Raw genomic sequence first — 23,379 nt, forward strand, 5'->3', positions numbered from 1 at the left:
CTGATCCTTACTAGATACATTAATTCTAACTTTCAAACCGATATTGATTCGAGGAATCAACTTCGTGGTCAGTATTTACTCTGAACGGAGGAGCAGTTGTGTGGAGGAGCATCAAGCAGAGTTGTATTGCAGACTCCACAATGGATGTTGAGTATGTTGTTGCAAGCAAAGCAGCAAAAGAAACATAGCTGATCCATTTACGAAGGCCCTCTCGACTAAAGTGTTCGAGGGTCACCTAGTAGGACTAGGTCTACGAGTTTTGTATCACTAGGGCAAGTGGGAGAATTGATGGGTATTTTGATGCCCTAGTTTATTGTATTTGTACATTTTATTCTCTCCATGAAACCAACATTTGTTATATGGATCCACTGGAGTTTTAGTCCAAGTGGGAGTATTGTTGGTTTATGTCCTAAAAAACTCGCAGTTTTGTAAAATGATAAACATTTTCTTTTATCAATATATTTGTTATTGATCTCATAAATTGTATGAAAGTCTAAAATCCAATAAACTAAGACCCATGACTATTGTATGAGTACTTGAACTTTATGTGAGACATAAAGAGGGATCAGGTTCGAGTAAATAGTCAAAATGATCTATATTACATGAAATGAGGTTGAGTACCTTATTCTGGTAACACCATTGGATGTGGTCTACTCTATAGTTGTTACAAAGAGTTGTAAAGTGCTACATACGATGTGATCCTAATTCGTACATGTTATAACATGAGGAGTGGAGGCGTCCTATGCAATGAGTTTGCATAAGATCCAGACCAAGAAATAAGTCACTCTTACTTTATAACGCTGTTTATTGTATAAGACTGACTATTTCACCTAGATGACCTAGGTAACTCGATCTTAATCCTGAGCTAACTATGAACTCCTGTTTATTCGGGATTGCCCTTAGATTTGCATAGTTGAAGGTTGGCTCAACAGCGCCGGCTCAATAAGAGTCACATTTCAAGGGTAAGACCGAATAGATAGCTAGGGACATAGGGTGCAAAACGGAGTTCACGCCTACCTGATTTATGGATAGGAGAAAGTTTGTTCTCTCAAGTACTGAATCCAGGTCTTGAACAAAGGGCCCCACCTTCTCACTAGGCTGAGAGAGTTTGGTTTGGTGATTGGATCACAAACCAGTTGTTCATTAGAGGATCAGTAGGGACTTGAAGAATAAGACGTACGGGGGTAAAACAGATATTTGACCCGACCGTTATTACGAACAACCTGTGAAGAGTCGATTTGCTGATTATGGTTAAATCATGGGGACATAATATATCTACAGTGTGGGGAGTGTAACTATGGGCTATAGTGGAATGACCCATTAGTTAACGAATGGAGATTAATTTGGGCTAATGAGTTTAGCCAATTAATCTCATATCGTTGGAGCCCATGATCTGTAGGTCCGTGAGGTCGCCCTACTAGCTCGTAATGGACTAGCTCTAGAATAGCGTGATAAATTAATTTGAAAAATTCAAATTAGAATAAGGGAATTAGTAATTATATGAGATATAATTATGTTTAATTTTAGAATTAAACGGTATGGGAGAATTTATATATTTAAATATGATTTAAATATATAAAGATAGATTTGTGTTAAAATTAATTTAATATTTGATATTAAATTAATTAAGTTTTATTTATTAATTAATTAATTTATGAAATTAATTAATTTTTCATTTTTAAAATCAAATAGATTTTTTAAATCAAATTTTGATTTTTGGATAAAATTGGAAAAGGAAAAGAAAACAAAAACACAAAATGGAAAAATGGTTTTTTCCATTATCCATCACTTAACTAGCTCACACATATAGCAACCGTTTGGCCTTGTCTTCTCCAAGCATGAGCTGCAACACATGCAGCTCTTCTCTTTGCATGTTGATCTACAATATAATGAGAAGATTGGGGTGAAAATCGGGCATGCAATTAAAAGGTTTTTGTGAAAAAAACTGGTTTGAAGAATGGTTCTTCAACAATGGTTGCTACAGTGAGCTTTTCTCCTTTATCCCTTGATTCAAGCTTGTTTTAAGTCCCACAACTCAATTTAGAGCACCAAGAGAATAGTGGGGAAGATCTTGAGGTGGTCTACAACAAGATATAGAGAAGATTGCAGCTGGAGAAGAAGCTTTGAAGAAGTTCTACAAGAGGTATGTCTTAAAACCCATTTTTCTGCAGAAGCATGCTTTGCATTATGCCAAAATTAGTGAATTTGAATGCTTAGATGATCCTTGTGCTTCCGTTGTGATTGATACAATCCTACAACACAGTCGCAAGATCTGGTCTGACCCCCTCTTGTAAAGATTTGGCTCGTCCTAATAGTAGGATTTACATTCATGCATAAGCCGCCTCTTTTGGGGGGCTGTGTAATTTTTCGAAAATTTCTCACAAACCAGGTAATTGACAACATCAACGTACCATGGTAATTCTTCAAATTTGAATAGCTGCTCATCTGGAAAGGATGTGTTCAGCTCCGATTGAATGCGTTCTACTTTCGGATTCTCTAATCTCGATAGGTGGTCTATAACCTGGTTCTCCGTCCCCTTGCGGTCAATTATTTCCATGTTGAATTCTTGGAGGAGGAGAACTCATCAGATTAACCTCGGCTTTGCATCTTTCTTGGTCATTAAATATTTGGTTTCCGAGTGGTCGGTGTGAACTATCACTTTGGATCCCAGCAAGTAAGCTCTAAATTTTTCCAATGCAAAGATCACTGCAAGAAGCTCCTTTTCTGTGGTAGTGTAGTTTGCTTGAGCAGGGTTCAATGTTCTACTGTTTTTTTCTTCTGTGCTAACACTGCCCCTATCGCATAACCACTAGCATCGCACATTAGCTCGGATGGCTTCGTCCAGTTAAGTGCGATCAAAACAAGAGCGGTTATTAATGCGTTCTTCAATATTTTGAATGCTTTGAGGCATGGTGAATCAAATTCAAAAGTTATGTCGGCCTCTAGCAACGCACTCAACGATCGAGCTATCTTCGAAAATTCCTTCACAAAATGACGGTAGAATCCTGCATGTCCAAGGAAACTCTTTACAGCCTTCACATTTGCTGGAGTTGGAAGCTTTTCAATGGCCTCAATCTTTGCTTTATCCACCTCCAGCCCTTCTTTGGAGACCTTGTGCCCGAGCACAATTCCTTCGTTCACCATGAAATGGCATTTATCCCAATTCAGCACAAGATTTGTCTCTTCGCATCTCCTTAATATCTTCTCCAAGTTGTTCAGACAGACTTCATATGTTTGCCCATAAATCGAGAAGTTGTCCATAAAAATTTCCACTAAATCCTCTAGTGTGAACCCCGAATCCTAATTTCTCTACTTGAGTACATTCCCTACTGAGATCAGTGTGATGAATAGGTTGATGTGGAAATAGTGTGGAATGATAGAAAAAAGAATGGAGATTTGAAGAAAAGAGGGAATTTGGAAGCTCAACTTTTGGGGAAAAATTTGGAAATTTGGCTAAGTATAAATTTTGTGTGTTGATGCGTTGGAAGGGTGGTGTTGATGCATTGGAAGAGTGGTTGGGGATGGCATGCGACTAAAGGAAGAAAGATAGAGGTGATGCATTGGAAGGCAGCTCATGCGTCGAAGCAAGACTCCGCCAGTACCTCCACGTCGAGCAGCAGCCGGCCAGCACCCCTAACATGCGTCGAGCAGCCTCGGCCAGCGCCCTTGCAATGCATCGAGCAGCCTCAGCCAGACACCCTACCCATGCATCGAGCAGCCCCGGCCGATCACCCTGCAAATGTGTCGAGCGGGCCACGCATATGCATTGAGCGCTCTGCCGAGCAGCCATGTCGTGTGCGTCGAGGTGCCCTACCATGCAGCCAAGCACGCAGCCCATGCGGCGAGAGCAAGCGAGCGATGGCCAGCACACACTGCACGCCCATGCGTCGAGCAGCCAGCTTATGCAGCACGCCTATGTGTTGGTGGCCAGCACCATGCGCCCATGCCAAGCAAGCCGTGCAATGCTACCTAGTGAGCCATGGCGTCGAGGATGGACGGCCAACCTCCTAAACGTTGGTGATGTTAGCTCCTTGTGATGGCTAAGTTGAATTGTAATGATAATGAATTGGCTTGCTATGCATTGGTGATGGCTATGCATTGAGTATGGACTATGCGTTGAACATCCAAGAGTTGGACGCATACAAAGGATGAGATCATCAGGAGAACAGCATCAAAACCATGTGTCTTCTTGGGAGGAAAGCCTTAAGCCTTAAGAATGTGAGGTGGTGGCATCAGATTGGAGGCTCATGCATTAACAACGTGGGAGGAAGACACTTAGCTTGCGTTGATCACAGAATTTCATTGATGGGGTGAGAAGGAGACACTTGGCCATGCAGCCAAGTAGGTGGTGTCAACTATGGAGAAGGTTTGGATGCCTATAAATAGAGCCAAGAGATTTCAATTTTAGATCAAAATTCAAAAATATCGTAAAAAGAGTGGGAAAGTTGAGCAGACCTTGCGTTGGAGCCAAAATCCATGCGTTAGTCATAGTATTTCAAAGAGGACGCATTGGATAGTGAAGTTTGGAAAGTAGCATCAATTTGGGACGAGGAGTTCTCCCAATTTACTAATGCGTTTGGAGTGATTCCAAAGCCACCTGAAATCTCTTAGAGTAGTTTTAAGGGAAGGGCTGCTGGAGGAAAATCTCGAAGGGATCGGGCTGGAAACTGAGAAGAATTCAGAAGGGTCAGGCTGTCAGATCAGTTTGGGCCAGTCTTGAAGCTTCTGTGATTCTGAACAAACCACGAGAATTTTCAAGCTCAAATTTTAGGGTAAACTTCCTAAGACCTTTTAGAATATGTTTGTAGAAGGAAGTATTTCAAAATAAGGTCCAAAACTATGAGTAATCTAAGCTGAAATTTGAATCTGGATTCTAGGGGTGAAAAGGGAGCCTGAGGTAGAAAAGGGAGCTACTAGAGTGAAAAGCTCCTAAGCAATCAAGGTGAGTGGCTAAAACGTTTTGACTAAAACATTTGCTTAAAATGTTTGATTACCACGTGTTATAGAAAGCATGTTTTAAAGAAGATTATTCTTATGCCAGCTAGTTTTACAAAGTGATTTCCAAGCAAACTATGAATTATGTTTTAAACGCATGCATGTGTGAGAAATTGTTGAAAAGCGATTTATATGTGTTAGAAGCTTATACTATAGAAGCTTATATTTCAATTAAACTCTTTATTGAGATTTTGCATGAGAATCAATTATCATTCTTAAGTCACTCACTAGGCGCAAGCTCACCTCGTTTTCAAATGTTTTCTTCCCCCACACCAGGTAGAGTCAAATCCTCTAAAGATAGCTCTACATCTGCTCTGCCACTAAAGGACAAAGAGATTTGTAAACCGTCTGTTTAGGTGGTTTCTATTAATATTGTACACATGTTACTGTTGTTCATATAGGGACTAGAGTTTTTGGGTTTTGGGACTTGTAAATCTAGTGTTTAATGACTCTAAATATGTTATGTTTCTAAATTAATAAATTTTTGGCCTAAAGACATTCCGCTATATATAAGTTTTATTTTGGTATCAGAGTTATTCCGGAAGAGTTATTAGGCAGTAAGTGTCAGCCAAAAGGTTGATAACTGCTGCAGTCACGCCCTTCTCTAGGCTAAGAGGGTGGTCTGGTACGGGGTGTCACAGCTTGGTATCAGAGCAAAGGTATACGTAAACTTGGGAAAGGTTTGAGCTAGCTTAGTACTAAAGCATAAGATTTTGGGTGAAAGAGAGATTATGCATTAGATTAAGTCCCATAGATAAGTCCCTAACATGTGTACTTAATAATTAGGCAAAAATGTTGAGGAGAAGTGGCAAGCGGAGCAAGCAGACTGAGGAGAGGAATATTGACCCTACCAGCGGAGGTCCTGAAGTTAGACGGGACCCAGATCCGAAAGGGAAAAGAGTTAGAGACTCAGTAGAGCAGGAAGTAACTTCTGCAAACGAGTCGAGTACACCAAAGGTAGATGTAGAGCCCCAGACGAAGGATCGAGTATTTGATAGAATCACTCAAAGATTGGCAGTGAGTGTAGGATCGATCCAGAACGATCCAAAAAAGAAATTCGGCCTCGAGAGGCTGAAAGCTTTAAAAGCCACGACGTTCGATGGAGCCACAGATCCAGTAGATGCTGAGATCTGGTTAGATTTGATTGAGAAATGTTTTAAGGTTATGAGGTGCCCTAAGGATCGTAAGGTCGAGTTAGCAGCATTCTTGCTGCAGAAAAGGGCTGAGAAATGGTGGAAAGTGATAGAGGCTAGAATGAGTAGTTCGGAAACTATGACTTGGTCTGAGTTCAAGCAAGTATTTGAGGATAAATACTACCCTAGTTCTTTTAAACAAGCAAAGAGGGAGGAATTCCTTAAGCTAACTCAGGGAATGATGACAGTTGCTGAGTGATTTACTGAGTTATCTCAGTATGCCCTTCCGATCATCGCAGAAGAGAATGAGAGGTGTAGGAGATTTGAAAATGGCCTAAGAAGAAAGATACGTACACCCATTACCTCTACATCTAGTTGGGTGAATTTCACTCAGTTAGTTAAGACCGCTATCCGAGTAGAGCAGAGTGTAGCGAGGGAAGATGTACTCCAGCCAGGTGAAGGACAGTTTAGAATGCCTGGAAAAACGAGAAGTAAGAGATTTAGACCCTCATTCTCTGGACAGTCAAGTATAAGGAGTTTTGCAGGCACGAACCAACAAAGTTCAGGTCGAAAAAGGTCAAGACCTGTAGCTGGACCGAGTGGAAGATCAGTATCAGGTCGTGCTAGTGAGTCAGTAGCTAGTACAGGGAGGAAACCACTTTGTGTAAACTGTGGTAGGCCTTATACAGGAGTATGTTATGTCAATAGGAATGTGTGCTTCCAGTGCGGCCAAGCTGGGCATTTCAAGAGAGATTGTCAGCTAGGTCATGGAGCATAGAGTGAGCAAAGAGGAGTTACATAGACTGTAAACCAACCTAGAGTGACTGGAACTAGAGGTGAGGGATCCGATGTAGCTAAGCTGAAAAGAGTAGCTGAACGACCCTAACAGCAACAGCAGCAGCAGCAGCAGCAGGGTAGAGTGTACACTATGACACACCATGAAGCGGAAGAGCCTTCAGATGTCGTAACTGATACGATAACTTTATGTAATCAATCCTCTTATGCATTATTTGATCCTGGTGCTACGCACTAATTCATATCTAGCATGTGTGCATTACATATAGATAGAGTTCCTGAGCGTATGAATGAGGATTTGTTTATCTCTACGCTTGTAGGAGATACTCTAGTTGTACATGAGTATTACAAGAATTGTGAAGTAATTCTTGGAAATCAGAGTTTATGGGTTGATTTGATTCCCTTAGAATTACTAGAGTTTGATGTTCTCTTAGGTATGGATTTCTTAAGTAAACACTATGCCACTATGGATTGTGTAAAAAGAGAAATAGTGTTTAGTAAACCAGGTGAAAAAGAAATGACCCTGATAGGAAGTAAAAGAATACTTCCCGGAAGTTTAATATCAACAGTAAAGGCTAGGAAATTATTGAGTAAAGGATGTGAAGCCTATTTAGCCTATGTAGCAGTTTCACAGGATAAGAAACTGAAACCTGAGGATGTACCTGTGGTACAAGAATTCTTAGATGTGTTCCCTGAAGAATTATCAGGCTTACCACCTGACAAGGAAATAGAGTTTACTATTGAGTTGGTTCTGGGTACAGCACCTATATCCCAGGCACCATATAGGATGGCACCAACGGAACTGAAAGAGTTAAAAGTTCAGTTACAGGAACTTGTAGATAAGAGGTACACTAAACCCAATGTGTTGCCTTGGGGAGCGCCAGTCTTGTTTGTTAAGAAGAAAGACGGTACTCTTAGATTATGCATAGACTATAGACAGTTGAATAAGGTAACCATTAAGAATAAGTACCCATTACCTCATATAGATGATCTCTTCGATCAGTTAAAGGGAGCCACGGTGTTCTCTAAGATAGATTTGAGATCGGGTTATCAACAATTGAAGGTGAAAGACACTGATGTTCCAAAGACTGCATTCAGAACTAGATATGGACATTATGAGTTCCTAGTAATGCCGTTTGGATTGACAAATTCTCCTGCGGTATTTACGGACTTGATGAATAGGATATTTCATCATTATTTGGATAAGTTTGTAATAGTTTTCATAGATGATATACTAGTGTATTCTAGTAGTGCAGAGAAGCACAAAAAACATCTGAGGATGGTGTTACAAATTCTAAGGGAAAAGAAGTTATATGCCAAATTTAGTAAGTGTGATTTTTGGTTAAATCAAGTCGTATTCCTTGGACATATAGTTTCAGCTGATAGAGTTAGCATTGATTCCCAAAAGATAGAAGCAATAGTTAATTGGGAATGACTCCTAAATGTAACCAAAGTACGCAATTTTTTGGGTTTAGCAAGTTATTATAGGAGATTCGTGGAGGGTTTTTCTAAGATAGCTCTACCATTAACAAACCTGACCAGAAAAGATGCGAAGTTTGAGTGGTCGCCAGAATGCGAGCATAGTTTTCAAGTATTGAAATAGAGGTTAGTGTCAGCACCAGTATTAACTCTACCTACACCAGGTAAGAAGTTTGAGGTTTATTGTGATGCATCCCGACAAGGGTTAGGATGTGTGCTGATGTAGAAGGGAAAGGTAGTAGCTTATGCTTCTCGACAGTTAAAGAAGCATGAATGTAACTACCCTACACATGATTTAGAGTTAGCGGCAGTTGTGTTAGCTCTAAAGTTGTGGAGACATTACCTGTTTGGTGAGCCGTGTCACATATTTACGAAATATAAAAGTCTAAAGCATATCTTTGATCAGAAGGAACTAAACTTAAGACAGAGAAGATGGCTCGAGTTGATCATAAAAGTCTAAAGCATATTTTTTATCAGAAGGAACTAAACTTGAGACAGAGAAGATGGCTCGAGTTGATCAAATACTATGCTGTCCCATTGACTATCACCCAGGTAAAGCAAATGTGGTAGTTGATGCTCTAAGTCGAAAAACCAGATCAACTAGAGCTAGTATCAATTCAGTGAAGGGTACACTGATTCATGAGTTGTATAATGCTAGAGCAGCATTATCAATCAATCAAAAAGGAGGGTTATTAGCTTCATTTCAAGTGCGCCCTACGCTCGTAGAAGATATTCTACGTAAGCAGTTAAAGGATTCTGATCTTCAGAAGTTAGCTGAAGAAGTAGATAAAGGATTGAGGACGGACTACCAATTAAGAGCTGACAAGGTACTATTGAAAGAAGGTAGGATATGCGTACCTAAGGACTTAGCACTTAAACAAGCTATTCTAGAGGAGGCACATAGTTCGGCCTATGCTATGCATCCGAGTAGTACAAAGATGTACAGAACATTAAAGAGATCGTACTAGTGGCCTGGTATGAAAAGAGAAATAGCAGAGTATGTTGACAAGTGTCTAATATGTCAACAAATTAAGTGTCTAATATGTCAATAAATTAAACCAGAAAGACAGAGGCCAGAAGGATTACTTAATCCACTCCCAGTACCAGAGTGGAAATGGGAGCATATTACGATGGATTTCCTGTTTAGATTACCTAAGACACCAGCAAGCTATGATGGTATATGGGTAATTGTGGATAGATTGACAAAAACAGCTAAGTTTTTACCTGTTAAAGTTACTTATACCCTAGACCAATTAGCTAAGTTGTATGTTGATTGAGTTATGAGTCAGTTTAGGACTCTAGTTTCAATTGTATCAGATCGAAACTCCAGATTTACATCAATTTTTTGGCCTAGGTTGCAGAAAGCTATGGGAACCAAGTTATATTTTAGTATTGCTTTTCATCCACAGATGGATGGTCAGTCTGAGCGGACCATCCAAACATTAGAGGACATGTTGAGAGCATGTATATTGCAATTCAAAGGCAGTTGGGATACGCATCTGTCGTTAATCGAATTTGCATATAACAACAGTTACCATTCGAGTATCGGGATGGCACCGTATGAGGCATTATACAGAAGACCATGTAGGACTCCGATATGTTGGAATGAAGTCGGTGAAAGGAAATTACTAGGTCCATAACTCGTGCAACAGACATCAGACAGCGTTAAGATTATAAGAGATAATCTTAAGACGGCTAGAGATAGGCAAAAAAGTTACGCTGATAAGCGGATAAGAGAATTAGGGTTTGAAATCGGTGACAAAGTATTTCTTAAGAGAATTAGGGTTTGAAGTTGGTGACAAAGTATTTCTTAAGTTATCTCCATGGAAAGGAATACTCAGGTTCGGTAGGAAAGGGAAACCAAGTCTGAGATATATTGGACCTTACGAGATAATAGAAAGAGTTGGCCCAATGGCATATCGATTGAATTTACCTCCAGAATTATCTCGTATTCATGATGTGTTTCATTGGAAATGCTTAGAAAGTATGTGTCAGATCCTACCATGTATTGCCTGAGCAACTGGTACAGTTGAAAAAGAATTTGTCTTATGAAGAAGAACCAGTAGAAATCCTTGACAGGAAGGAACAGGTCTTAAGGAATAAGACAGTCCCATTGGTAAAGGTACTATGGCATAACCATAGCACGGAAGAAGTAAAATGGGAAGCCAAAGAGCAAATCAGAAAGAAGTATCCACAGTTGTTTAATTGACGAACTTCTAGCAAAATTTCGAGGATGAAATTTTCATAAGGAGGAGGTAAATGTGAACCCCGAATCATAATTTCTCTACTTGAGTACATTCCCTACTGAGATCAGTGTGATGAATAGGTTAATGTGGAAACTAGTTTGGAATGATAGAGAAGAGTGGAGATTTGAAGAAAATAGGGAATTTGGAAGCTCAACTATTGGGGAAAAATTTGGAAATTTGGCTAAGTATAAATTTTGTGTGTTGATGCATTGGAAGGGTGTTGTTGATCCGTTGGAAAAGTGATTAGGAATGGCATGCGGCTGAAGGATGAAAGATGGAGGTGATGCGTTGGAAGCCAGCCCATGCGTCGAGCAACCTCGGCCAGACACCCTGCTCATGCATCGAGTAGCCTCGACCGGACGCCTTGCCAATGCGTCGAGCGGCCACGAACATATGTTGAGCGCCCTGCCGAGTAGCCATGCCATGTGTCGAGGTGCCCTGCCATGCAGCCAAGCACGCCCATGTGGCCGAGCAAGTGAGCGATGGCTAGCACACGCCGCAAGCCCATGCGTCGAAGCAGCACGCCCATGCGTCGAACGGCCAGCCTATGCAGCACGCCTATGCGTTGGTGGCCAGCACCATGCGCCCATGCCAAGCAAGCTGTGGAATGCTACCTAGTGAGCCATGCGTCGAAGATGGACGGTCACCCTATGTGTTAGTGATGGTTAGCTCCTTGCGATGGCTAAGTTGAATTGTAATGATAATGAATTGGCTTGCTATGCATTGGTGATGGCTATGCATTGAGTATGGACTATGCGTTGAACATCCAAGAGTTGGACGTATACAAAGGATGAGATCATGAGGAGAACAGCATCAAAACCATGTGTCTTCTTGGGAGGAAAGCCTTAAGCCTTAAGAATGTGAGGTCGTGGAATCAGATTGGAGGCTCATGCATTGGCAACATGGGAGGAAGACACTTAGCTTGCGTTGATCATAGAATTGCATTGATGGGGTGAGAAGGAGACACTTGGCCATGCAGCCAAGTAGGTGGTGTCAACTCTGGAGAAGGTTTGGACGCCTATAAATAGAGCCAAGAGACTTCATTTTTAGATCACAATTCAAAAATACTGTAAAAAGAGTGGGAAAGTTGAGCAGACCTTGCGTTGGAGACAAAATCCATGCGTTAGTCATAGTATTTCAAAGAGGACGCATTGAACAGTGAAGTTTGGAAAGTAGCATCAATTTAGGACGAGGAGTTCTAACAATTTACTCATGCGTTTGAAGTTATTCCAAAGCCACCTAAAATTTCTGAGAGTCTAGTTTTCAGGGAAGGGCTATCGGAGGAAAAGCTCAAAGGGATCGGGCTGGAAACTGAGAAGAAGATAGAAGGGTTAGGCTGTCGGATCAGTTTGCCAGTCTTGAATCTTCTGTGATTCCAGACAAACCACGAGAATTTCTGAGCTCAAATTTTATGATAAGCTTCCTGAGACATTTTGGAATATGTTTGTAGAAGGAAGTATTTCAAAATAAGGTTCAGAACTATGAGTAATCTAAGCTGAAATTTGAATCTGGATTCTAGGGGTGAAAAAGGAGCCCGAGGTAGAAAAGGGAGCTACTAGAGCCCCCCGATTGCTTCTTGTAGTGTAATCTACTAGAGTCCCCTGATTGCCTCTTATATCTACTAGCGTCCACCTGATTGCTTTTATATATTTCTTTAGGATGCTAAGCAGCACATTTTCTTGTTCTTCTTGTAGTGTAGAGGAAATTATCACTGGCAAGGTTTCATTTTTCCCAAGGAAAACATACTTCAGATGACTTGGTGGAGTTTTCATTTCCACGGTATGTGATTGTTCCAAGGAAGGTTTTTGTGTTTTTCTCTCTTCATTCAAATTCAATTTTTCTTCTTTGTTTGCAGTTTTCGTGATCACATTGCAGGTTTCTACGGATGTGGTCGCATCCTATCTTTCATCTTCTTCTTCGGACTCCACTTCTTCATCACAATTGTGTTCATTGTCAGAATCGGATAGGTCTTCATCTTCTGGATACTTCATGGCTTTGATGATGTTAAACCTGAGCTTCTTCCCATTTATACTCATCGTGATCTCTCCCTTGTACACATCAATTTGAGCACGACCAGTAGATAAAAAATGGTCATCCCAATATGATGGGCACATCTTTGTCCGCTTCATAGTCAAGAATGATGAAGTCAGCTGGTAGAATGAATTTATCAATTGTGACCAGGACATCCTTCAACTTTCCCTCCGGGTGAACTAGGGACCTGTTCACCAGCTGAAGAGTCACCGTCGTGGGCGTCAGCTGCCCCACATTCAACTGTTTGAAGATTGAAAAGGGCATTAAATTTATATTTGCCCCAAGATCGCATAGCGCTTGCCCAATATAGATCCCGCCAATTGAGCAAGGTATCGTAAAGCTTCCTAGGTCGCGCATCTTTGGTGGGATTATGGTGTTTGACTTTTGCATTAATGCCACCATTGCGAACTTTCCCGTGCTTCTTTTCTTTGACACCATGTCCTTCAAAACCTTAGTATATTTCAACATTTGTTCTATCGCTTCTGTAAATGGGATGTTGATGTGTAGTTGCTTTAACATTTCCATGAAGCGATGATACTAAATTTCATCATTTTTCTTTTTCTTCAGTCTTTGTGGGAATGGTGGTAGTAGTACCTTCACGATTTCGTGTTCCATAGGCTTAGAGGTGGACGCAACTTCTGGTTCCATCGTCTCAGGCTCTTCTGGTTCATTTTGTGTCAACGGGTTCATGGATTCCATCGCAATTGGATTGGTTCTACTCGGCTTCTTCTTTTCTTCCGCTATCATCTTTCCACTTCGCAAGGTCACTACTTGACATTGCTCCTTTCCTGTATTCCCCGGGTTGCGAGGGACCTCAGTTGAACTCGGCAGCATCCCTTACGGTCTATTTTTCAACTCTCCCGCAATCTATCCTATTTGGATCTTTAAATTGTGGATTGAATTCACCTGATTCTGGAGGACTGTCTCGTTCTTCTCAATGTATTGCTTTAATAGGCTCTCCAAAAAGGAAGATGGCGGTGCTTGCGAGCTGCTGGCTTGATGTTGCAGTTGATCGTTCGTTTGTTGGAAAATTCCTGGCGGTCCTTCTTTTTGCGCCATAGATTGATAACTTTATTGTTGGGTATTTTTCCAAGAGAAATTGGGGTGCTTTCTCCACCCGGGGTTGTATGTATTAGAGAAAGGATTGTTCTTTACGAAGTATATTGACTGCAGGTTCCTTAAACATTCTTCAATCAGATGCGATTCTCCATAAGTACACAACTCGTGCTCGTCTGTTCAATTGTGTTGACCTGCCCTCTTTGCATTCCAGGGTTGTTGATTGTGATGCCCTGTAATAGATTTATCATCGCATTCATTTGATTCTATAGAGATGCGATGGCCTCATTGTTTGCATTTCCTTCTCGAATTTTTAGTCGTTGATCGCTTTCTTACCAATCTTCGTGATTCTTTGATATGCGATCAAGGATATTCTTCGCCTCATCATAAGTTTTATCAAGCAGACTGATGCGTTATTTTATGCGGTGAAATAATGAAAGGAAATTGCGGTAATGGAAAATACATTGTGCAACAAGTTTTCTCAGTAGGACCCAAGTATGAACCCTACTGAGTTTCCTGGTAAGTCCAGGGTTGAACTCAGGGACTAAGGAAAACAATATGCGACAATAATTTTGACATTAATTTGCGATAACCAATAAATCAAAGAGTTGTTGGGTTGTTGTTTACAGTATAAATGTATATGGCGAAGTTAAGAAAAGAGTTAATGATACAGAAGATGCGATGAATATGCGAGGAACAGGTTGAGAAGGGGTTTAGCTAACACTTCCTAGGATCCCGTTCATGTTATGCAATCAAGCTACACACATAAAATAGCAAATCATCTCTCAATGCAAATGCTATGGCTTCTAGTTTTAGAACGCATGCGATATATGCGATGATGTCTATAGGACCTACACATAAGCCTCTATTCTTGTCTATGCGATGACAATTGACACTCACACATACAAGGCGACCACATAATACCATAACCTATCTCTAGGGTGCATGCGATGCATGTTGACAAACAGAGCTTATCTCTAAGTCTCTATCTCTTGCTTATGTAGATCTAATCTTGCTCTCTCGAGTCTAGATTCTAACCTAGCTCTCTCAAGTCTTAGGTTCTTCCTTTAAACTCTCTCTCGAGTAGCTCTAAAGGGGTGATGGGCACAACATAAGACAAGATGATCACATGCAATGAAAATCCTAGGTCATGTTAGCTAAGTTCTTATCTCAACCCATTTGATAGATTTAGCTACTCACGCATGCTTTTAAGAGAGTGAACATATGTAGATAAGCAAGTTCCATTTTATAGATATATAATTGAAATACAGAATGACAATGCGAAATAAGAATAAAGAGCTTGGTAGCAATCTCTTACTTCCCAAGGATTTTACACTGTTCTTCTCTACTCTGCTCAAAAGATAATCTTGCTCTCACAAGAGTCGGACCTCTCTCTATTTTTCCACGCCTCTTGGGTTCTCTCTCGATTTGACCAAAGCGATCTTTCGGCATCTCTTCCTTTCTATCGCTCTGCCTTCTAAATATATGAAAACTATGAACAAGACTACTTCTATCTATGGAGAAAATTGTCTAACTGAACGAACTTCTTCGCTGAAGGTGGCCTCTGGTATTTATAGAGCTTCGGGGTGAAAGGCTTCTTCTCTCTTATGATTGCACTATTAGGATGGCATTAATTCTCTGTCTGATGCGCCGAATATTTGTCACCGAAAAGTTGAGTGTACTTGCTACAGTAGGTCGTTAACGGCTTGTCAACTTAATTCGGAATCGAGCGTCATCAGCTTTCTGTCCCATCGTGATTTATTATACTTTTCACCCGGATGCGCCCACCAAGATGCGCCGGCTCTATGTGGCAACCTTCTTGAGCAGATATTCGCGAGCACAAATGACCTCATAGCCTTCGTTAACATAATCTCTTAATACGTTCGGCCGTTGATTTCTTTGGATCGCATTTTCCACCTTGCGTCAACACATATTCTGTACAAAAATACATAAGCTAACTGTTTTAATGCGATGGATGCATGCGATCGTAATATTGTGAACTTAATGCTTTTGGACGCAATATTGTATATTTTTATCAACGCAATCCTGCATTGTTTTATAACTTTATGCTGTAATAACGTGCATTTCTACTCGTTATCACAAACCACCAGCTACTGCCGCATTGGCAGCTGTCTGTAATGCAGGGTTCAAACCGTGATAAAATATCTCCATCTGGAGGCAATCTGGTAATCCGTTATGCAAACAATCTCGCACCAATCTCTTAAACCTCGCCCATGCGTCGTTGAGCGATTCGTCAATTTCTTGTTCGAAATTCGTGATTAACTTCCTTCTTCTTGCATTCTCTGTAGGAAGGAAGTATTTCTTCATCAACTTCTCTACAACTTATTCCCACGAAGTTATCTCCCCTAGTTTGAGGGAATATGCCCATTTCCTTGCTTGATCGCATAACGAAAAGTGGAACAACCTTAGTCAAACTTCTTCAGCAGAGATATTCGAGAACACAAACGTGTTACAGATTTCAATGAAACTCTGAAGATGGGCATGTGGATCCGTGCCACACGTTCCACCAATCTGTCTAACTGTCTGGATCATCTGTAACATAACTAGCTTTATCTCAAACCTCGATCCATCCAAAGCTGGCCTCATGATTCCTGGGGAGAAATCATATAGGTTAGGTGACGCATAGTCCCGGGTCTATTACGATCGTTCACTAGGAGAATAGGGTTTGCCATGATGTTGTTCGTGTTTGCGGCTCTTTCTTCTGGTTGTTCCGCCATTCTGGGATTTCTCTCTTGTTGTTGTCGGCAGTTGTTTCTCTGTTTTCTTTGAAATGTTCTTTCGATCTCTGGGTCAGAGTTGGACTCAAGAACGTGTCCTTCACTCATGCGATGCCTACTTTTTCCTTACCAAAGGTATCGTAGTGCACAGAGGTCAAAAGTTGTAAAGAAAATCAAAAGGTTTACTGTTAGCACAATATGTACTGTCGTAGTCCCCGACAACGGCGCCAAAAACTTGCTGCGTTGTGAATGGTGATGCAATTATGGTATGAGTTTGCGGTGATGTGTTATGTGTTGAACATGCAAGTTTTCCTAATAAGACCCAAGTATAAGCCTCACTAGGTTTCCTAGTAAGTCCAGGGTCGAACATAGGGACTACTGAGTAAATATGTGATAAAGGGCAGAAATGCACGTTATCATAGTGCTAAGTTCTTAAACAATGTTGGCTTGCATTGATAAAAGATGTTAGATTGCGTCCAAAAAGCATCAATTTCATAATATTGCGGTCGCATGCGTTCATCGCATAGAAATAGTTGATTTTTGTATTTTTATGCAGAATATGCGTTGACACAAGGCGAAAAGAGCAATCATAAGAAATCATTGGTCGAGCGCAACATTACCGCAAGGCTTTACGGTGATTGTGTTCGCAAACATCTGCTCAAGAAGGATTGCAGCATAGAGACAGCACAACTTAGTGGGAAAATCTAGGTGAAAGGCATAATTAATCACGATGGGATAGAAAGCTGATGACGATCGAATCCGAATTAAGCTGACAGCCGCTAACGATAATAAGTAAATTCAGCTTTTCGATGAGAATATATTCGGTGCATCAGTTAGGGAATTAAAGTCATCCCATCTGTGCAATCAGAAGAGAGAAGCCGCCTTCACCCCAAAGCTCTATAAATACCAGACGCATCCTTTAGAAAAGGGGTTCCAACCAGTTAACGAATTCACCTGTTCACCAACTTAGGAACTTTAGCCGTGTCCATTGTTTTCTTCTATCTTTAAGGCTGAGCAAGGGAAGAGTAGAGGCGTCGGAAGATTGCTCAGGGCAACTCGAAAGAGAACTCGGAGGCGTACAAGCAAAGAGCGGGCCGACTCTCGTGAGAACGAGATTATCTTTTGAACACGAGTAGAAAAGACAGTGTAAAAGCCTGGGACGCAAGAGATTGCTACCAGGCTCTTTATTCTATTCTTGCATTGTTGTTTTGTACTTCATCTTTAGATTTATACAATGGAAGTTCTTATTCTACATCTGTTCACTCTCTTCGCACGCATGAGTAGCTAAACTTGTAGAATGGGTTAAGAAGAACTAAGCTAACATGACCTAGGAAGTTCATTGCTTGTGATTATCTTGTGTTATGCTGTGCCAAACATCCCTTTAGAGCTACTCAAGAGAGAGTCTAAAGAAAGAACCTAAGACTTGAGAGAGCTAGGTTAGAATCTAGACTCGAGAAAGCAAGATTTGAACTGCATAAACAAGAGATAGGGACTTAGAGATAAGCTCTGTTTGTCAACCTGCATCGCATGCATCCTAGAGATAGGAATGATATTATGTGGTTGTCTTATTTGTGTGTGTGTCATTTTGTCATCGCATAAATAAGAATAGAGGCTTATGTGTAGGTCCTATAGACTTATCACATATATCGCATGCGTTCTAGCCTTAGAAGTCATGGCATTCGCACCGAGAGGTGGTTTACTATTGTATGCATGTTGCATGATTGCATAGCATGAACACATCCTAGGAAGTGTTAGCCGAAACTTTTCTCAACCCGTTCACCGCATACTCATCGCATCTTCCGTTTATTCAACTCTTTTCAGAGTCCACTGCATTTGTTTATTTTTATTACTGCAAACATCAACCTCAACAACTATTGATTTATTTGGTTACCGCAAAGTTTTCCTAAAAATTACCATCGCAACCTGTTTTCCCAATTCCCTGAGTTCGACCCTGGACTTACCAGGAACTCAGTGGGGTTTACACTTGGATTTCACTGAGAAAACTTAAGTGCTCAACGCATTTTCATCATCGCATTTCATTCACAATTCCACATCATAAAATCATGCATCAATATGCGATAGCTACTTTGATTCTCTTGCGGTGGTGAAAACAAATAAGTTGGATGGTGTTTTGATAAAGAATATTTCCTATGCGATAGAGTTCGAACAAAGAGTTGATGAAATCAAGAGTTACAATGAGTATGCGGTGAACGGGTTGAGATGGGGTTTAGCTAACATTTCCTAAGATTATGTAAAAGTTATGCGATCATGCTACACACAAACAACAGCATGTCATCTCTAAATGCAAATGCCATAATTTCTATTTCTAGGACGCATGCGATGTATACGAAAAAGTCGATAGGACTTATGTCTAAGCCTCTATTCTTGTCTATGCGATGATGAATGATGCACACATACACAAGGTGACTGCATACTATCATATCCTATTTCTAGGGTGCATGCAATGTGTAAATAGTGATAAAACTTATGTCTAAATTTCTATTTCTTGCTTATGCGGTTCTAATCTGACTCTCTCAAGTCTAGATTCTATCTTTAGGCTACTCTCTCAAGTATCTCTAAAGGGTGAATCACGCATACATAAGACAAGATGATCGCATAAAATGTAAATCTTAGGTCATGCTAGCTAAGTACTTCTCAAACCATTCGAAAATTTAGCTACTCATGCAAAGTATGGAGAGATTGAACATAGTTTGAAATGAGATATCCATTTTCTATAAATAAAATGTTGGATACAAAATAGCAATGGAATGTAGAGATAAGAAGTCCGGTAGCAATGTCTTGCTTCCCGTGGCCTTTTACACTGTCTTTTTCACTCCAACTCTATCTAGATGAATATTCTTGCTCTCGCAACTGTTGGCCCTCTCTTCTTGTAGCGCTTTCCGACAGTCTCTCGATCTTTCCGGGAATGATCTCTCGGCTTCTTCGTCTTCTAGCTCGTCTTGGTCCACTAAATCTAAGGCTCGTCTTCGTCCGGTAGCAATATTTATTTGATGCAACGAAAGTCTAAATCTTTTTAAAAGTTCAGAGAGTTTAAGGTTGAAGTTGAAAATGCATTGGATAGACGGATTAAGACACTTCGATCAGATTGAGGTGGAGAGTGTTTGGATTCGGGGTTCCAGGACCATTTAATAGAACATGAAATCGTTTCCCAACTCTCAGTGTTGGGTACACCTTAGCAGAATGGTGTAGTAGAGAGGAGAAACAGAACTTTGTTGGACATGGTTCGATCGATGATGAGTTACGCTTCCTTACCAGACTCGTTTTGGGGTTTTGCAGTGGAGACTGTAGTGTATATACTCAATTGTGTTCCTTCCAAGAGTGTTGTGAAAACACCTTTGGAGTTGTGGAATGGTCATAAAGCTAGTTTATGTCACTTCCACATATGGGGTTGCCCAGCACATGTGCTTGAGGCTAATCAAAAGAAATTGGAACCATGATCGAGGTTGTGCCTCTTTATAGGCTACCTCAAAGGTACACGAGGGGGTTACTTTTATGATCCAATGAAAAATAAAGCCTTTTTGTCAACAAATGCTACCTTTCTAGAGGAGGATCATATTAGGGAGCACAGTCCACGGATTAAGATCTGTTACGTGAGTTTTCCAACGAAACTACTGAAACTTCAACAAGAGTTGTTGAAGGGTCTGCTTCATTAGCAAGAGTTGTTGATGATAGTTCATCTGGTAGGTCGGTTCCACCTCAAGATTTGAGGGAACCTCGACATAATGGGAGGGTTATGAACCCACCTGTTCGCTATATGGGTTTCACGAAAATCCTGGCTATGCTAGCCGATGGCGACGTTGAGGATCCTTTGTCTTATCAGAAGGCAATGAAGGATGCTGACCGGGATGAATGGGTCAAAGCCATGGATCTCGAGCTGGAGTCAATGTACTTCAACTCAGTGTTGGATCTTGTAGATCAGCCTGATGGGGTAAGACCTATAGGTTACAAATGGATCTACAAGAGGAAACGGGGTGCCGATGGGAAAGTGCAAAATTTCAAGGCTCGACTTGTGGCAAGGGGTTATACCCAGGTGGAGGGAGTCGACTATAAGGAGACTTTCTCACATGTTGCCATGTTGAAGTCGATCCGCATCCTCCTGTCCATTTCCGCTTATTATGATTATGAGATTTAGCAAATGGACGTCAAGACTGCCTTTCTGAATGGTAATCTTGAGGAGACCATTTATATGGTGCAGCCCGACGGATTCATTGCCCAAGGTCAAGAGCAAAAAGTTTGCAAACTGAATCATCCATTTATGGGCTAAAACAGGCGTCTCGATCTTGGAACATTCAGTTTGATACTGCGATCAAATCGTACGGCTTTAACCAAAATGTTGATGAGCCTAGTGTCTACAAGAAAATCATCAACAGTTCAATAGTTTTCCTAGTGTTATATGTAGACAATATCCTACTCATTGGGAATGATGTAGGACTACTGACTGCAGTTAAGAACTGGCTCCCGTCCCAATTCCAAATGAAATATTTGGGAGAGGCTCAATTTGTTCTTGGTATTCAAATCTTTCGAGATCGAAAGAACAAAGTGCTAGCACTATCTCAAGCATCGTACATTGACAAGATGTTGCTCAAGTACCCGATGCAGAACTCCGAAAGGGGCCTACTGTCATTCAGGCATGGAGTTACTTTGTCTAAGGAAATGTATCCTAAGAAGCCTTAGGAGGTTGAGGAGATGAGATGGGTCCCATATGCATCTGCCATTGGCAGTTTGATGTATGTGATGCTCTATACTAGACCAGACATCTACTATGCTATGGGAATAGTCAATAGGTATCAATCTAACCCAGGACAGGGTCACTAGACCGTAGTCAAGAACATCCTCAAGTATCTTCGGAGAACAAGGGACTACATGCTCATGTATGGACTAGGGATTTGATCCTTACTGAATACACGGATTCTGAATTTCAGACTGATAAGAACTCTAGGAAGTCCACTTTAGGGTTAGTCTTTACTCTTACAAAGGAGCAATAGTGTGGCGAAGCATTAAGCAGGGTACATCATCGACTCTACGACGAAGGTCGAGTACGTAACGGCTTATGAAGCTACTAAAGAGGTCGTTTGGCTCAGAAAGTTCTTGACAAATCTAAAAGTTATTCCAGACATGTCTAGGCCCATCACTCTCTATTGTGACAATATTGGTGCTGTGGCGAACTCCAGAGAGCCCAGGAGTCACAAGTGCGACAAACATATATAGCGAAAGTATCATCTCATCCACAAGATAGTGCATCGAGGAGACATGATAGTCACGAAGATCGCTTCGGAGCACAACTTTGCTGACCCATTTATGAAGGCTCTCACGGCTACAGTTTTTAAGGGACACCTTCAGAGCATGGGTCTGTGGGACTGCCCACGACTTGACTAGGGAAAGTGGGAGATATTTTGTACTGGGCCTTAGTGCCTTTGTTTATTTTTTTGTACTAGTTGTTTGTACACCCCACTCGCTTTAGGACAAGTAGGAGATTGTTGGGGATGATGCCCTAAACACTCGTTGGGTCCTGTAGTTTGTAAACACAGTATTGAACAAACACTTGTGATGTAATAATATATGATATTTTCTTCAATTTTGTCTATGGAACATTGGATGTTTTATTTGCTTTACCACAAACCAATAAACTACGATCTCTGGTTGTCGTTGTAACTTAAGCATGTATGTGGAGACAACAGGTGGATCATGCCTTAAGTGATAACCAAAATGGTCTGTAATATTTGAATATAGGAGGGAAACCTTATCCTGGTAACGCTATGGATGCGGCTGATGACATGCAAAAATGCACGTCATCTTAGGCCTTTTATTTAGAATTATGAGGGCTATTAAGCAGAATATGCAGCAATTATGTTAGGAATTCATGAGAAAATGAGTTTGCATCGTTCAGCATGAGGAATCTCGGCTAACCCACTATTATGCGTTATTATGCGTTCAATTGTCTATTTTTATAGCTAACGCAGGAACAGGATGTAAATGCAGAAGCCAAGCTATCGCATAGACGACCGCATGCAGAGAAACTCTCCATTGCAAAGGCGAGCGCATACGATCAATGCATGGGTGTTGCAATAATCAACCACATGCGTCCATCGCATAGGAATGGTCATCGTGTAGAAGTTGTGGTAATCAAGTGAATGCGATCACTGCACGATTGTGGCTACACGATAAACCATAATAGTGGGATGACCGCAAGGTTGGTGGGATGAACGCATCAACTCATATTTCGAGAAAATCAAAAGATGATGTTGACATTTCACCTACCACGCCGTTAGCAGCAGAGATTTAGAAAAATACTAACGCACCATAAATGTCAGAATCAGAGCAGTCCATTAATGTTGTCAGCGATCAAGCTCTATAAATAGAAGCCAATGAGCAGAATTTCAGATCATCCAGGGTTTTCGCCCAAGGTTCGGCCTTCGGGTGGATCCTTGTGATCCAGACGAACGCGTTAGAGGAAAGCTTGAGAGTTCTTCACCTCCTTCATCCATTCCGAGTGACGACCGGAGCTTTCGCCAGAGTTAGACCTCAAGAGAGTCAACTCCATCGCCCTTCCATGGCACCACTGGCAACCTTGACACACATCTGTTGGAAGCAAGACATTGTTTCCAGCTGGTCATTTCATTTTCTCTTCTTTTCTTGTATTGTATTGTACTACATTTTGGATTAAGAAATTAATACATTGTGTGTTCAATGCATTTCTATGTTTCCTTTGATTCCATCTCCATCCTCCTTTACTTAGCATCTTTAACATTCATTGCATCACTTATTGAGATTGCTAGAGTATCGTATACTTAGTCATGCGGATTAGAGATATGAAGCATGTAGCAAACCACCGGAAGGTGTGCGTTGTGTGAGTGTGTGAGAAAACCTTATTTGCTTAGTGTGAAG

The 23,379-nt window shown here is 41.0% G+C and overlaps 1 pseudogene; it reads left to right on the forward strand.

Annotated features, from left to right (window-relative positions):
* LOC120081617 overlaps positions 1 to 8,862 on the forward strand; it is an 83,960-nt pseudogene extending 75,098 nt beyond the window's left edge.
* The last annotated feature ends 14,517 nt before the right edge of the window (positions 8,863 to 23,379 follow it).

The sequence above is a fragment of the Benincasa hispida genome, chromosome 7 (assembly GCF_009727055.1).
Source record: "Benincasa hispida cultivar B227 chromosome 7, ASM972705v1, whole genome shotgun sequence".
Lineage (NCBI taxonomy): Eukaryota > Viridiplantae > Streptophyta > Magnoliopsida > Cucurbitales > Cucurbitaceae > Benincasa > Benincasa hispida.